General features: G+C 42.7%; 1 long non-coding RNA gene across 1 annotated transcript in view; it reads left to right on the top strand.

Annotated features, from left to right (window-relative positions):
* Positions 1 to 5,053: 5,053 nt before the first annotated feature.
* Positions 5,054 to 14,766, top strand: part of LOC309631769 — a 551,953-nt gene continuing 542,240 nt past the window's right edge. Inside the window, exon 1 of the long non-coding RNA XR_014246515.1 lies at positions 5,054 to 7,551. This is a non-coding gene — a long non-coding RNA (uncharacterized lncRNA). The remainder of the gene's footprint in view (positions 7,552 to 14,766) is intronic.

Genomic DNA, 14,766 nt, shown 5'->3' with positions numbered 1-14,766 from the left:
AGACAAAGAGAATTATATAATTGACCAAAACTTAAAACAACAATAATCTTGCTTCTGGTTTCAATGAAACTGGTCTTAATAGCAGCTCTTTCTCTACTTTGCAGAAGTGACTCTATTATTTTTGAATCGCCCACAGGAGGGAACATCTGTAATCCATTGTAGATAGAGCCTGTCCAGCAAAGCATTTCATGGCACATCCAGTTCAGTTTACCTTTGGTGATATTGATCACTGCTCTTGAGTATTATACCATAATAATATGGAGGTTTGGAAGGGGAAGAAAGACAGGAAGTGCAGGCTTTCTAACATTAATTAGAAGTTTCCCCACCCCATATGAAGTTTAAGTGCTGGCAGGGAGAGGGGTAGATGGATATTCTGCTGTTTCTTGCAAACCTGTGAGATCCACTTTCAATAAAGCTAAAATCTATTAGCATTCTGTATGCATCTGCAGCATAAATTTCATTTGAATTTCAAATTTAATAAACCAGGAGGTTTTTAATCATCCCTGGTTTTATTTGTTTGATATTAACATGCTTATTGACCGGGTCTGGTGACCAGTTTGATCATTACAGGACAGCAAAAAGTTAATTAAAACGACCACAGCCCCTTAATCATATCATCTGTCTCATCCATGTCGCTCTCTTTATTACCGGTGATGATGGATAGTCTCCCAGATTAATTTCTCTGTTTCTTCGATTTGGACAACAGCTTTTGGGACCTAATTTACATCCTGGGAACAACTTGCTCAAGTATATCTAACACCTTGCAGCTACAATATACATCAACATCTCCTTAGATGGAGTGGAGAAGGGGAGCTTTTTTGCAGCCGGGTTTGAAGACTAATCAATGCTGCGATCTGGAGCTCTTACGCTTTCACAACCAAAGAAATGGAAGGTCCAAAAAAAAATTAGAGGCCTTGATCCCTGCTTTTCCTTTTCGGAGAGTGGGGAATGAAATATGCCTCTGCTGTTTGGTTAAATAGATTAAAATGTGTAGATAGAACAACAAGTAAATAAAACCATTTGTAACCATTAAGTACAAGTGGGGATTTATAGTTGAAAACATCAAAGTTATCCAGGCTTTCAAGTGTCCGGCCACACATCTACACCAAATAAGGTTTTGAACGTATTAAGTGTGGTCTGGTAAATACACAGCGCTCAAAAAGCCTAATAGGAAAAAAAACTACACATGAACTATATAGGCGCACGTCTCTGCTGGGTACGTTTAAACCGGGCTCTTCGCATCTGGGTTTCCTGAGCGTTGGCAGGGACGCGCAAGCTCTGGAAGCTGACCGGCCAGTGCCCGCTGAAGACCCAGGTGCCCTGGTGGGTGCCTCTCCCCAAATAGGGAGACAGCCCCCAATCCCCGGCCACTGTGCGGGGACCTCGTGCGCGGACTCGTTGGCTATTAAATAAAGCCTGAAGAAGGCTGGGGAGAGAGCCGAGCGCCGCCGGCGGCTGCGGGGAGGAGCAGTCTGGGCCAGGTTGGGGGTGTCTCCTCGCCCGAAGCTCTCTAGTCAAAGTTTCTTTCCTGCTGAAAAGAAAATCTGGCCAGGCATGGACCTGTGGATTCCTGAGGAGTGCCCTTTTGCTGTCCATTCCTGCTTTCGGGCAGCTTTACTAGGAAGTTGCCTAACATTTCCTGGGAAGGGAGGTAATAAAATCCCCTCGCTGGTGGCAGATTGTTGAGCTGTAGGTGGGAAGGGATCAGTCAGCCAGAGCCCAGAGAGGGCTGTATTTTCCTGATTGGAAAATGGGAACTTCCATACTGAACAATAGCCCCTATTAGTGAGGCTATTCGGTTTCAAACTATCCGGCCACATTTACAGCCGAGTCCTTACTTTCCTGGTACTGCTTAATTGGATGCATTTGTTGACCACAGCGAAGCAGTAGTGACTCTTGATCTGCTTGCATAGGATCTCCGGCTGGATGCAAAGCCTTGCCTTGGTGACTCTTTAAATCAATAGGACTGCTTGAGAAAGCACATTATTTCATAATTGACTCGATCTCCCCACCATCACACTGCTTAATATTTATTCTTTTTCTCTGACGCTTTGAAACATTCAAAAGTTAGGGACATTTTAATTAAAAGAGACTCATCTAACTTAGGATATTACATCCTTTGATTCCCTTTAGCTAGGGCATTCAAATTGCATATATTCAGAGACAAGGGAGAGTTTTCCAGTATATCAATCATATGAATGTGTTGGTAAATTCATAGATAGGAAATATATGAAGATATTTACCCAAATAGGTATTTCTTCCTATAGTAAAGGAAGAAAAATCATAATTCCTTATTTGTTGTATGCATGCATAATGTTCATATCCTCATAGTATGTTAATATGATCGTGTGCTAGGTCTACAGGCAGACGTGTACTCTATGGTATATGTCGTATTCATCTCCCTGACAGCCCACAGATGAAATTGATAATTAATTCTACAGCACTTCATATTTCTCTTTCATCACGTAAATGAAGGAAACACATGTAGGGAAAAGAGAGTTTGCTCATTTGGGGGTGGTGTGTGTGTGTGTGTGTGTTTGTGTATTTTTGTCGTGCAAGGCAGGAGAAGGAGAGAGGCTTAGAGATTCAGACAAGTTTGTCCCTGATTTTTTCCTAGAGTGGATTTGTTTAGAATGTTTTCTCTTTTGGTATTATATATCACTTTCTCACAGCTAACACGCAGAGTTAAAAACTACTAAATTCTTATCCTCAACAATATTGATTTCTTTTCATTCTGTTCTGTTACTAGAGGAGGTAATGCTCCCAGATTACCCCGTCGTCTCCACCAGACGGGTGACAATTGCAATCGCAGTTTCGGGAAGATAAATGTTACTCTGGGAATTGTGTTTAATTACAAATAATCTAGGAGCTGCACCGGGTCTCTAGGTTTAACTGCACATGTGTTCACATCATTGTACAAGGTTTACAAATGGGTGATATTTGTGAAAGGGGATACAGTTCGCTTTTCTAAAATCAGGGGACAAACTAGGATGCCCCCACTTGGGGTTTGTCTCAGAGATAACACAGACCAAAAAACACCAATAACAAAAAGTTGGGGCCTCAGAGTACTTGAAAGCGTAAGAAAATTTTTTTCCATTGACGTTTACCTTCAGATCAATTTTATTAAAATGAAAACCTGAAAATAAACCAGTCTTTGTTGAGTTCTTAAAATCTCTTAACATAAAACCATTTTTGTAGAGAGCATTTCTGAACTCACAGATTCAATTTTCTTTTCTTTCTTTCTTTCTTTTTTTTCCTCGCAGCCCCGTAGATTTTCACTGAAATAGCCCAATGGTTATTTTTTACAGTTCCTCTTGTAACTCAGCTGCTACCTTTGTGTGTCTGATTCTTTGCTTCTACGGCAGCTCAATTAGTGTTGTTTGTGTGTGTGCTCGCTTTTTTTTCTAATAGTCTTATTAACAAAAAAAAAAAAAGGTGGCGAACAGGTTATTCTCTTAACCTGACCTGGCTGTAAGAGTAAGATGAGCAGCACTGAACAGATGTCCCCATTTAAGCCGTTCTTTTCCCACATGCCTGCTGGATATTGCAGGCGCGCAGGAAGCTCGCTTCAAACCTGGCCCATTTCAGGCCATAATGGCCACGTTATTCCGGCCCAGTGAACACGAACAAAATCGCGTGCTTTAGAATCATTCGACTCTGAGTCCAGGAAAAGCAGGGGGTGTGGTGGCAGTGGGGGTGGCTAGGGAGGGGTGTGTTTGAGGGGGAGCTGGGGTGGGGAGCCGATTTCATCTCGGATCGCAGGAAGAGAACTTGCTCAAAAGAATTTTTCTCCAGCAAATATGGTATAATTTACAGCGCAACTTCATAATCCGAGGGGCAATGCAAAAGCCCTTTGCGTTGTAAACCGCTTCTAATTACCTGCCAGAGCAATTAGCTGACTATCACGAAGAAATTAGATCGCTCAATGTAGCATAAATAATGCGAATAATTTTGTAAGAAGAATGGAAAGCGAGACCTGGTGTTTCTTTATAAGGAAATAACACCTCGTACTGTACGAGCCCTCCATGAACACATATTAATGTCCAGGCATGCATAGCAATGAGTCCGAGCAGGAGCCCTCTGGCTGCGCTTCAGCACTTTTTCCGTTTACGTATGCGGGGTGAAAGTCGGCTTCCAGGCGTTCGATCTCCAGTCTTCCAGCTCACAGTAATTAACACATAGCGACTTCAATGGGAAAACCTGTTTTCCAGATGATTTTTACAATGCAGCTTTATGTCTCATTTGGCAGTTTAAATAGCTGGAGTTGTTTTCTGGCTTCATCTCTACTATCATCTGTTGAGCATATTTTGCCTAGTATATTGAATCCCACCCAAAACTTGGGTGCAGGCTTTCTCTATTTTTTTTTTAAGAAGTGGGGATATCAGAAGTCACTCTGAGGACACTAGGGCAAAGAATGCTTTTGGGGACGTGAAAGATATCTGCTTTCCTGAATGAGGTTGTACAGTATATTGGAATATTCTTTGTGTGCCTCACTTTAACTTTTTATTTAAAAATCTACCTCAATCATTTTATATATATAACTCATTTCTCTTGACTGAGTGATTCCTATAGGGGGATTCATATGGTGAGTTCACATATTTCTAAAAGATTTCTAAAGAGTAAACAGAAAACCCAGTTTTGGAGGAAAGCTGACCGTACATTTAGGTGTCTGATAACACCATCAAGCTCTTTGGAATTTACTGGGTTTGTAAATCACAAAGGAAAAAACAGATTCAAAAGATGTTTGGAAATCGAATATGTGCGCCATCACCTACACACACACACACACACACACACACACACACACACACACACACACACACACACAAGCTGTTGTTCACAGCTCTACCCGTTCCAGTGCCGCCAAAGTGAAGGGAGTCACGGGTCCCTCTTTCCCTTGTGAAAGAGATGGGTCACACGTTTGGGTCAAGTTGAATCGGCCTGGAGAGCTTCCGTGGTAATCGAACTGGACGTCTGCATTGGTCACTGAAAAGGGTGTCTTGTGAATCCTGGAGTAGCTTGGTCCCGCACAGCCGTCGGGGTGAGTCCCGCTCCCGCAGACCCTAGTGGATTAGGGTTAGCGCCGCCACACCCCCATACCCCGCTCATCCCTACGCATCGCCCAGGTCATGTGTGAGCATCTTTCATGCCTGTTTTCAGTGAATTTTTGCAGGACTTCCCAGTGGTCTTGGCCAGCCTCACATGCCCAGTGTCCTCCTTCTGAGAAGACAGAGACGGTTTGGCTTGTGACTGGAGAGTTCTAGATGGAAACGGAAGGAACCTCAGTGATTAATTTCGTCAACGCAGCCTACAAATTTGGTTACTGCTGCTTACGGCATCACGTCTATGCAGTCCTCCTCCCTCTTCAGACAGGCGCTAGCCACCTCAGGCTCCTTTCCAGGAGCTCAGGGCTGCTGGGTTAGCGGGAAGGATGGATACAAGCCTACAGAGAGGGGGACCCACTTAGCAGAAACCGCCCCCACTCTAGAAGGTGTTGGAAATAAAATATCTACAGCAATTCTAGGAAATTCGTGACGTGATGCGCTAAACACTTGAGTTCAAGGGCGTCTACCTTACCCGCGCGAAGTCCCCTTTCCAAATCCAGACAGAAACGCCCATCTCGACTAAAGGAGGGGGCACGTTTTCATTGAAGGCTTGACAAGTAACGACTTCTGTACTCAGCAGAGGTTACTTCTCAAGAGGAAATAAAATCCTGATTCTTGCTTATGGATTCTGGAAAAGTAATAAAGTTTGCTCAGATACTGAGAACGCAGTTTTCCACAATCGCCTCACCGGAACATAACCGACTCACGGAATTCCATTTTGCAGCTCGGTTTCTCCCTAACACTTAGCACCACCCCTCCCCCAACGTCGCTGTGAAGATTCTCCCTCTTAAATAACAAGGACCCTGCTGGCCACCAAGGAAGGCTGCTGCCCCATTTTAATTCAAAACAAGACCAGGACTGCAGGGTTTAGAGAGTGGGAGAGTGAGGTTCCAACTTTTTCCTCTTGAAATGTCTGCACTTAACCCGCAATAGGCAATATAGTCCTTTTTTCCTTCTCCGTTGTCTTTATTTAAAGGTTTCTTTCTAAAATTTTTTGCAACGTTTCTTAAGGTGAGATAAATAAGCTGAACTAATTATTGTCATGTCTGTAATTGCTCTAAAAACATTTTCCAAAGGGGCCTCATAAGGCAAACACATAGCTCTTTGATCAACACTGAAGAAAGCAAACATTGGAAGGACCAAAGCCCACTACTTTGGAGTCTACACTCTACATTTACAGCCCTGAAATGGAATGGCCATTACCTTCAAAAGGGCAGCTATTAACGGCAGAACGTTCTCATTTTTCTGTAGGTGGTACTTGAAGTAATTTTTTCAAGATGACACCTATCCTAACAGAGGCATAACCCCCGCCTCACCTCAGCCCCACCGCGGTGAAGCTGGAAAAAAACAGTTGCTGCAAATTGAAACGATTTGACTAGTACTGTCCAAGGTCAGTTTATTGGAAACTTTCTGGATAAAAATGTTGGAAGAACTAAGGAATCCACTTCAAAACTTTTTCTGCTCTGGTTCAAGAAGAAGCTTCAGAGAACAAAAGGAAGACAAAACTGATTTCTGCAATTCTGGCATACTTATCAATTGGAACTCCTGTAGCAAACTAATAAAAGCCAAAGTCAAACCAAAAGAAGCATTGTTTGTTGTTGCTAAAAGACAACCGCACTATCGATTTTATTGACTGACTTGGTATTACGGCATTAAAAAGAGTGTTTTGCTCAATTTCAGTGTTTTAACAGATTTTAGCAGATTTAGCTGAATATAGGCCAATTGATATATGTAAAGTTTCAAAATAAACCTTAGACAGATATGCACAACTTGTTTTATTAGGTGATTTGCTGTTGATTGGCCAACTGAGTCAAAACTGTTCTTTCTCGTAAGCTTCGGTGATTCGAATTTCCTTCCCCTTAGGTACCTAAGATTTAAGAACAGAAATTCCAGAACGGTCAGAAATAAGTAGGAAAATTGTAGGTTTAGAAATCTGCGGGAGGAAATTAAAGTCAACTTTAATTGTTGACTTTAAAAAGGCCTGATATGTGCAAGTTCATAACTCAGCTGGAGGGGAGAACCTCGCGGATATCACGTAATGCATCGCCAGCCACCACGCTCTGCGCAGGGGCAAGGCTCGCGGAGGCCGCCGTAGCCACAGGAAGCCGCGAAGATCCCTGCGTTCCCGCGATTAATTGTCCGGGCAACCGCAGAGGTGTTCCCGCTCTCGGCTTGCACGTATCTCTCTCTGGGGTGTTTTGCCTTCCAGAGGGTACTTTTGGTCTCATGTCCCTTCTCTGTGCTGTGGCCATCTAAGAGGTCGGGAGACAGGCAAGGAAAAACCCAAGACTATAGCCGAGGGGTGGGGTAGGGGGATTAGAAGGAAGAGGAGACGCTCCCCCTCACATCCGCCTGCAAAGGTGGCAACCGCCCAGCGCTTTCCCGGAGCTGAAGCTCCCCAAGAAGTCAGCTTAGTATCCTGTCCTTGGGGACTCTAGGATAAAAGGTGAGTAGTGGACAACTTTCCCCACACGTCGCAGTGGGGAAGAAATGAGCGACGGTTGTCTGGGAGGCGGTCAGGAAGACCTTGCAAACGAGGGGTCGTCGGGCTTCCCGGCAGTCTTCCGGAGCCTGGAGCCGGGATCTCTGACAGACCGGCACCCAGCAGTCACAGAATATGCACTCCCCCTTCTTTTCTCCCCTCGCCCCCGCCCCCACCGCGTTTGCCGGCCGTCCCGGGACCCGCGCACCAGCCACTGCCGGCCTAGCGCGCAGGCCCGCGCCGCCTCGCACCTTCTGGCCCCGGGCGCAGGCCGCCCGCCGGGGGGCACACGCGTCCCCGCCCGCCCGCGGGGTTCGGGCTGCGGCGGCAGCCGGAGCAGGAGGCGGAGGCGCGGGCGCAAGGGCTCAGCCGCGGCCCGGCCCAGCCCCGCCCCGCCCCACCCTCCGGCCCTCCCCTCCGCTTAGCCGCGCTCTCCCGCCGAGCGCCGCCGCCGGCTCCGCGCTCGGCCCGGCTCGGACGCCGCCGGCCGCCGCGGCTCCCCGGCCTGGAAGGCTGCGTCGGCTCCCGCCAAGGGGGAGGCACCATTCCGCCCCGCGGCGGTCATTTCGCGGGGACTCCCGGGCCGGCCACAGAAGCCTCTTTCCGCGGGCCAGACGGGACGGGAGTCGGGTGTGAGGCGGCGGCTCCCTACCCCGGCACTCAGTCGCCCGCCCCGCTCCTCCTCCTTCCCTCCCCGGTCCCTCCTCCTCTCCCACCCCCCGAGGATTCGCACACCCCGCGGGCGGGAAGGTGCCGCCCTCGGGGCGGACAAAGGGGCAGGCCGGGCGGAAGGGGGTTGAGGCCGGCACGCGCGGCCGCGGGAGGGGCCCGCCGCGCCCTGGCCGTCGACCTGACTCCTGCTGGGCGGCCGGCGCGGCCTGGGGGCGGAGGGAGGTGGGCGGTGAGGCCGGGGCAGGGTGGCCCCCCACCCCGCGCCGCTGGGGCCGCAGGGGTGCGGGAGGGGGTCGCGGACAGGTCAGGGGGCCTGGGACCCATCCCACCCGGGCGGTAGTTGAACCTCCTGCTCCGCTCGCCTCCCCCTCCAGGTTTTGACCCGACTGGATGTAAAAGCTCCTTTGGAAAATTTATATTCTCGTTTCTCTGTCAGCGATAATACATCAGAATCACCCAAAGGGCTAGTTAAACGCAGATTGCTGGGCCCCATCGCCAGAGCTTCTGCTTAAGTAGGTCTGGGGTGGGGACGGATAATTTGCATTTCCAAGTAGTTCCCACGTGATGCTGAGCTGCAGATTCGGGTACCGCACTTGAGAATCACTGCTACACACCATTCCTTCCTCACCAGTCTTCCTGTAAAGTGGGGAGAGGATCTTCCATAGGGATTCCCAGATGCACTGCTTGTGTTCTCACTGCCAAGGCAGTCTTACCTCTTTTGAAGGTAAGCTGTACATCGAGTATGAATTGGATTTTCTTGCCAGAAGCTCTAAATTTGAGACTGACCAAATGCTGCAGTGTAATCCTAGCGCCAGTGGTGCTTGAGAAAGTGAGGCTGCATAGATGTGAACGCCACAGTTCAGCTGGTCATTTCCCCACACTGAAAGCCTGAACCAGAGAGATGGGTCCTGCCGCTACCGCACAAATTCAAAAGGGGATCAAGTAATTCCCTTTTGGTATAAAGACAATCTCCTGTCTGCTTTTCTTTATAAATTTTTTATTTTTTTCCGTCCTATATTCTTCATATTTTTGTTTTATATTTTACCGAGGGACCTAAGAGTGTTAAAACAGGGCACAAGAACTAGGTAAGCAGAAAAGATATTGGAATGAAACTTTTTTAAAAAGCCACATTACTGTTGAAAATTTCTCTGTTGTTTTTTAAAAGCATATCTATGTATTTAAAGGGAACATAATTAATCTTATCATTTTAAATGCACCCCCTGCACTCTCAAATCTGATTCCTCCAAAAAATTTATTTGAAAATCTAGTGTGAAATGTATTTTGACATTCTAATCCAGTGAGAGTTAGTTGAGGAAAACGCCCAAAAAAGAGACATGCTAAAGTTTTCTTATCCCCAGTGGGCGGTGTTAATCATCTGGTTTGAGCCTTGTAGGTTTCATTGTCAAATACTTGGGTTCTCTCAAAGGGAAGAAAGTTGGGGACTTGCATTCACTGTTTTTAAAGAGGAGATTAAACACAAAATCGATTTAATGGAGCATCTGTAATCTTAAATACAAGAAGTCAAGAGCTAAGGCTATAATAGAAAGGTTAGCTTTCCTCCATTGTTCACACACTCTAACTCATATTTTTGGAACTTAATTATCAATGAAAGCCACTACATCAGTGCAATACAGTATAGGCAAATTACAAGAACCTTTTACTTCTCCCAACTGGGTTTAAATTGCAAATCTTAACAGTGAACAGTGTGCTTTTGGCACTGAATATTCAATACAGTGAAATGTGTTTTAAGTGAACCACCCAAGGGCCCAGGAACATTTGCTTAATAATGATACTTTGCAATTCTATAGGGCCTTTCAGGCAAAGATCTCAAGTGGAATGCTCTTTAACTATACCCTGCATGGGAAACCTTGGGAATATTTTAAAGTGCTCACTTAAGGCCTATTGGAAAGAATCTTTAGTATAGATTTCACAGTATGGTTTTAAGAAATGAGGTACTGCCGAATTTTCGATCTCAAGGGTATCATATTCATGGGGGTTTGATGGGTACTGAATATTTATTAGTTATTTAATGTGAAGCTTAAAGTGTATATTTCCCCAAACTTTTTATTTTGAAAAATTTCAAACCTACAGAAAAGTTGAAATAATAGTACAATGAAACATTTCATTGAACACCCATATTCCTTTCATCTAGGTTAACATTGTTAACATTTTGTGACAATTGCTTAGGTTCTCTCTCTCCCACTCTCTCTCCCTTTAGATAGTTAAATAGATAGATAGATAGGTGTCAACATACTGTATCTAAATAGGTAGATATGGATATAGAATAAAATTGTTTTCTTGTTTGTGTATTCATGTACATGCACATAGTTCTGTCCCTACCCATTTAAATTATGGACATCATTGCACTTCACTCTTAAATGCTTCAGCACACTTCTGGTAAAAGGACATTCTTTTGTCTACCTATAATGCCTATATAGAATATATTCTTATTGTTGATTTTTAAAAAGCTTTCCATTGACTTTATTTTTGAGTTCAGAATGTCCGTAAATTTTATCAGTGTTGTCTATGAACTTAGGAAACGAGATTTAAGCCAATGCTGGCATAAACAATCTAAAATACTATTGTATTACCTAGGTGTCTTGGGAATTTAAGAACCTGGTTAAAGAATTATTATAGAAACAATATATACTAAGTATTTTGAAATCAGATTTCAAAAACAATTCAAGAAACAGAAGACCTTTTTGACATGCTATGGAACACGAGACGAACATTTATATTCCAATCCAAGCCCCTCTCCCCTGCAAATTTAATCTGCTTTCACCTTAATTAATGTTTGATCTAAATTATCAGAATAATTGTCTTAATTATCCACTTCATTTTGCTAGCTAGTGTAGACTTGACCAAACTGAAAATAGCATTGGCAGTTATGTACTTTGAGAAGTGTATGCAGACAATTTACATAATTTAGCCAAAATGGCCAATTAATTGGTGTAATTATGAATGTCTAGACTTGGCCTTTATGGATAAGCAGAAGAAGTAAACCCACTCCTCTTTCCAATGGTTGCCCTCCCCTAGCTTTAAAGATCCATATTTTTCTTGTATTGAATATTTTTACATTCCTAATTTAAAATATTCTCATATTTTTTATAATATAGGCATGTTAATTAAAAGTAATTATCCAGAGACCATCAAGTACATCTTCTTGCCTCTTACAAGTCCTTGAATTATGGTATAACTTAATGTGTGATTTATCCCACTTTTGGAAATGTATATAATTACATGTTTACCTCTGTAGTGTTAGTGCCTTATACTTCATATTCACTCATTAGCATCATTCTCTCTTCTATGGAAAGTCAACTTCTAACTGCATGAAATTCCTGGAGCTTAAAGCCATCTTACAAATAAATGTTGATGAATTTTTGCAGTTTTTCAGGTGTGAAATTCATACAACTTTATGTAAGAATTAGCGGGAACTTTAAATTTTTATACATACCATTACCTCCTTGGGTTAGAATCACTGTTACTTTATTTAAATGTAATTTAATGTTTTCTTTTATTCTTATGTAAATAGCTCACGTTTTTAAACATGTCTCTCTACTATATTTCAATAAAGTCTTTATCTTCTGAAGCTATTTGTCAAGGCATAGCAAAAGTGCTGATGGTTGTGTTAATCCTATTAAGCAAAGAACTGCAGTATGAATAATTTTAATCAGAACTTAAGCTTCAGAAATGTACAACCTAAATTATAAAACATGTTTTTTGACAACTAGTAATGGTTGTTGTCTCTGTCCCTGGGAAATTTGTTAATACTAGTCAACGTAAAGAAATTGAGAATAAAAGTACTTTTACAACTGATATACTTGTCCATACATTGGAGAAGCTATACGTATAATGAATACTGACTTATAAATTGGGAAAACTGGTTTCTATTTCCAGTTTCCCCACTGATTCTCTGTATTAGGTTAGATGACATATCACTTAACCTGCTTGAGCCTCAGTTTTTTCATTTCTAAAATAGGGCTATTACTTGCCCTGCCAACTCCACAAGATGGCTCTGAGGCTCCAATGAGATAAGGTATCTGAATAGCCCTTTTTACGGAGCACCTACTGTAGGGAAAAAAACCTCAGAAAACAAAAAAAATAATCAATAGATACCTGATTTCAAGATATTTACAGTCACTGAGTAGGAGAGGAAAAGTGCAGGAAGTCACCAGCACAACGTATGGTAGAGAATTGAATATGTGTTTAATGAGTTGTACAAATCATTACTTTGGGTCAGTAGTGAGTTTCAAGAAGATAAAACCTAAGGGTCTTTGGTGGATTATAAGAAGATACATGTAACAGATGTGGAACATTCTGAAGATTAAAATTTTCATTTTTCAGATTTTTGATGGGTAAACCTAAGACAGATCTAGAGCTGCCCTTATTATTTAACACATGTGATAAAGCTATAGATGGAGCGGTAGCATATTTTATATATATATATATATATATATAAATATATATATAATTCAAAGGTAATAATGAGTTAGGGAAAAACTAATTGTTGGTGTTTTGCTTGGATTATCGGGTAAAATGGTGTTCTGAGACTTAATCGGTAAATACTACCTTGTACCAGTATCTTCTATACGTAAAAAAGACAGCTGGCTTAAATTTTTTTTTTCATTGAAGTAAATGGGGCTCCGAGACTGTCATTCTCTTTTGTTTGTCAGGGGTGAGGCCCTGCCCACTTTGGGACACTGCTCTACATCTGTCATTCCATTCACCAGTGAGTCTCAAAGTCAGGACACTACAGCTGTCCTGTTCTTTTCAACCTTTTCTGTGATGGAAGAGATGAGATGCCTGGCTGGCTGGTCAATGCTTCATCGCATATTCAGTACTTCTGTACAAGTACTATCCTGTAATTGTATTGTTCTCCCCTTTATTTGTAGAGCAGAACTTTTCAGTCTAAAAGGTCATTGGAATGTTTATTTTACTATGTGTCCCTATTTAATTATTTTGCTTTGAGTTGTATTTGTTAATAAAACAATGGTGTCAAACTGTTAGCCATAATTCATGTTCTACCATGCACATTCGTGTATTTGCATAGCCAGGAATAGTTAGTGAATGGAAGAGGAAAGGACACTCCAGTTGGAAGTTTCAGGTTAGGCTTCCTTCCAAATAAGGACTAATCTATTGACTTCCCACATAACACATGTGGACATAAGCAAAGAGTCTTTTGTGTTTGGAAGTAGCAAATTCTACTGATTCGGTATTAATGGCTTGGATTTTTCAGAGGAACTTGAATATAGAGAATCAAATGATTTTTCTATCAGTTCGTGACTGGGCTCGTTCTGGCTAAACTCTGCAGCTTTGAGTTGAATGGAATTGGTGGAGACAAAATCAAAGTTCATTTGCACTGTCTTTTCCTTGGCTGGTGTGTGGTTGTGTGTTTGAATTAGTCTTTAATCATCCCAAAAATTTTGATGGAAAAGTAGTAATTCTAATTTCTTGCCCCAGAAATTTAGATCACTCTACAGGTGGGATTGGGGCAGTTCCAATGAAACAGACTTTAGAGCCAGCAAACAGCACACCAAGTTCCTAGGAAGACTCCAAATACAAATTGTGGAAGAAATACATGAATTCTGAAGATATTTTCCATTTAGAAATTCAAATTTATTTTCTAGACCTAAGAGTATTTTGCCAAAGAATACCATGCCCAGCTACTTATCTTCCAGAGGCTTAATGACATAAATAACCAAGAATATGAGATTTCTACACACACTAGTACATACCCAGAGATTTGAGCAGAGTAGCTGGAGTTAAAACTAAATAAAACACTAAATAAGAAAAAGAAAAAGAAAAGAACTTTATTACTTCTTTTTAATTGTTGAGAAAAAATGAGAAGACTTTTTGTTATTTGGAAGATTAGTCTGGCAGCTATTACTACTGTACTGTAGATTTTAGCAAGATGGGAGTCATTTAACCTAAACCTAGCTGTGACTGCATCTGCACTTCAGCTTCAAGTAACTCTTAGGTTTGCCTGTTCTTTTTCTTTCAGCTTTGTTTCTATTCTAAACTGTTAAATGTTCAACAGCAGAGAAATCAGAAAATTGCCTTAATTACTCTATTATGTTCTACCCAAATCCCCAGGAAGCATTGTAATAAGGCATCTGCGAGGGTGCTATCTGATAGTCCTTGCTCAATTGCCATGAACTCGAATGCATAATCTTGAAGCATGGCCATCACATCCTTTGCGTTCTCCCTTGAGTCTCAGTTGTTTTTAACCTTGGCTGTACTGTCATACTCTCTTGAGAAGGTTTCAGAAATCTTGATGTCTGGGCCTGACACTCAGAGGTTGATTTAATTGGTCTGGAATGTGGCCTGGGGATTGGGATTTTGAAAACTCCTCCTAAGAGTTTTGACAGATGATTCTAATTTACAGCTGAGGTAGGAAACCATGGACTCAAGGGTGGACTGTTTGGAGTACGCTCAAGAGCTTACTTGAGGAGTTTGGCAGCTCCTCTCCAGGTCTTTCCTGCAGGTCTTCAGTTAGAGCTGACAATC

Source organism: Balaenoptera borealis, assembly GCF_965194805.1.
Source record: "Balaenoptera borealis genome assembly, chromosome: 7".
In the NCBI taxonomy this organism is placed as follows: domain Eukaryota; kingdom Metazoa; phylum Chordata; class Mammalia; order Artiodactyla; family Balaenopteridae; genus Balaenoptera; species Balaenoptera borealis.
Note: the sequence above shows the minus strand (reverse complement) of the source record. Positions and strands in the feature narration are given on the sequence as shown.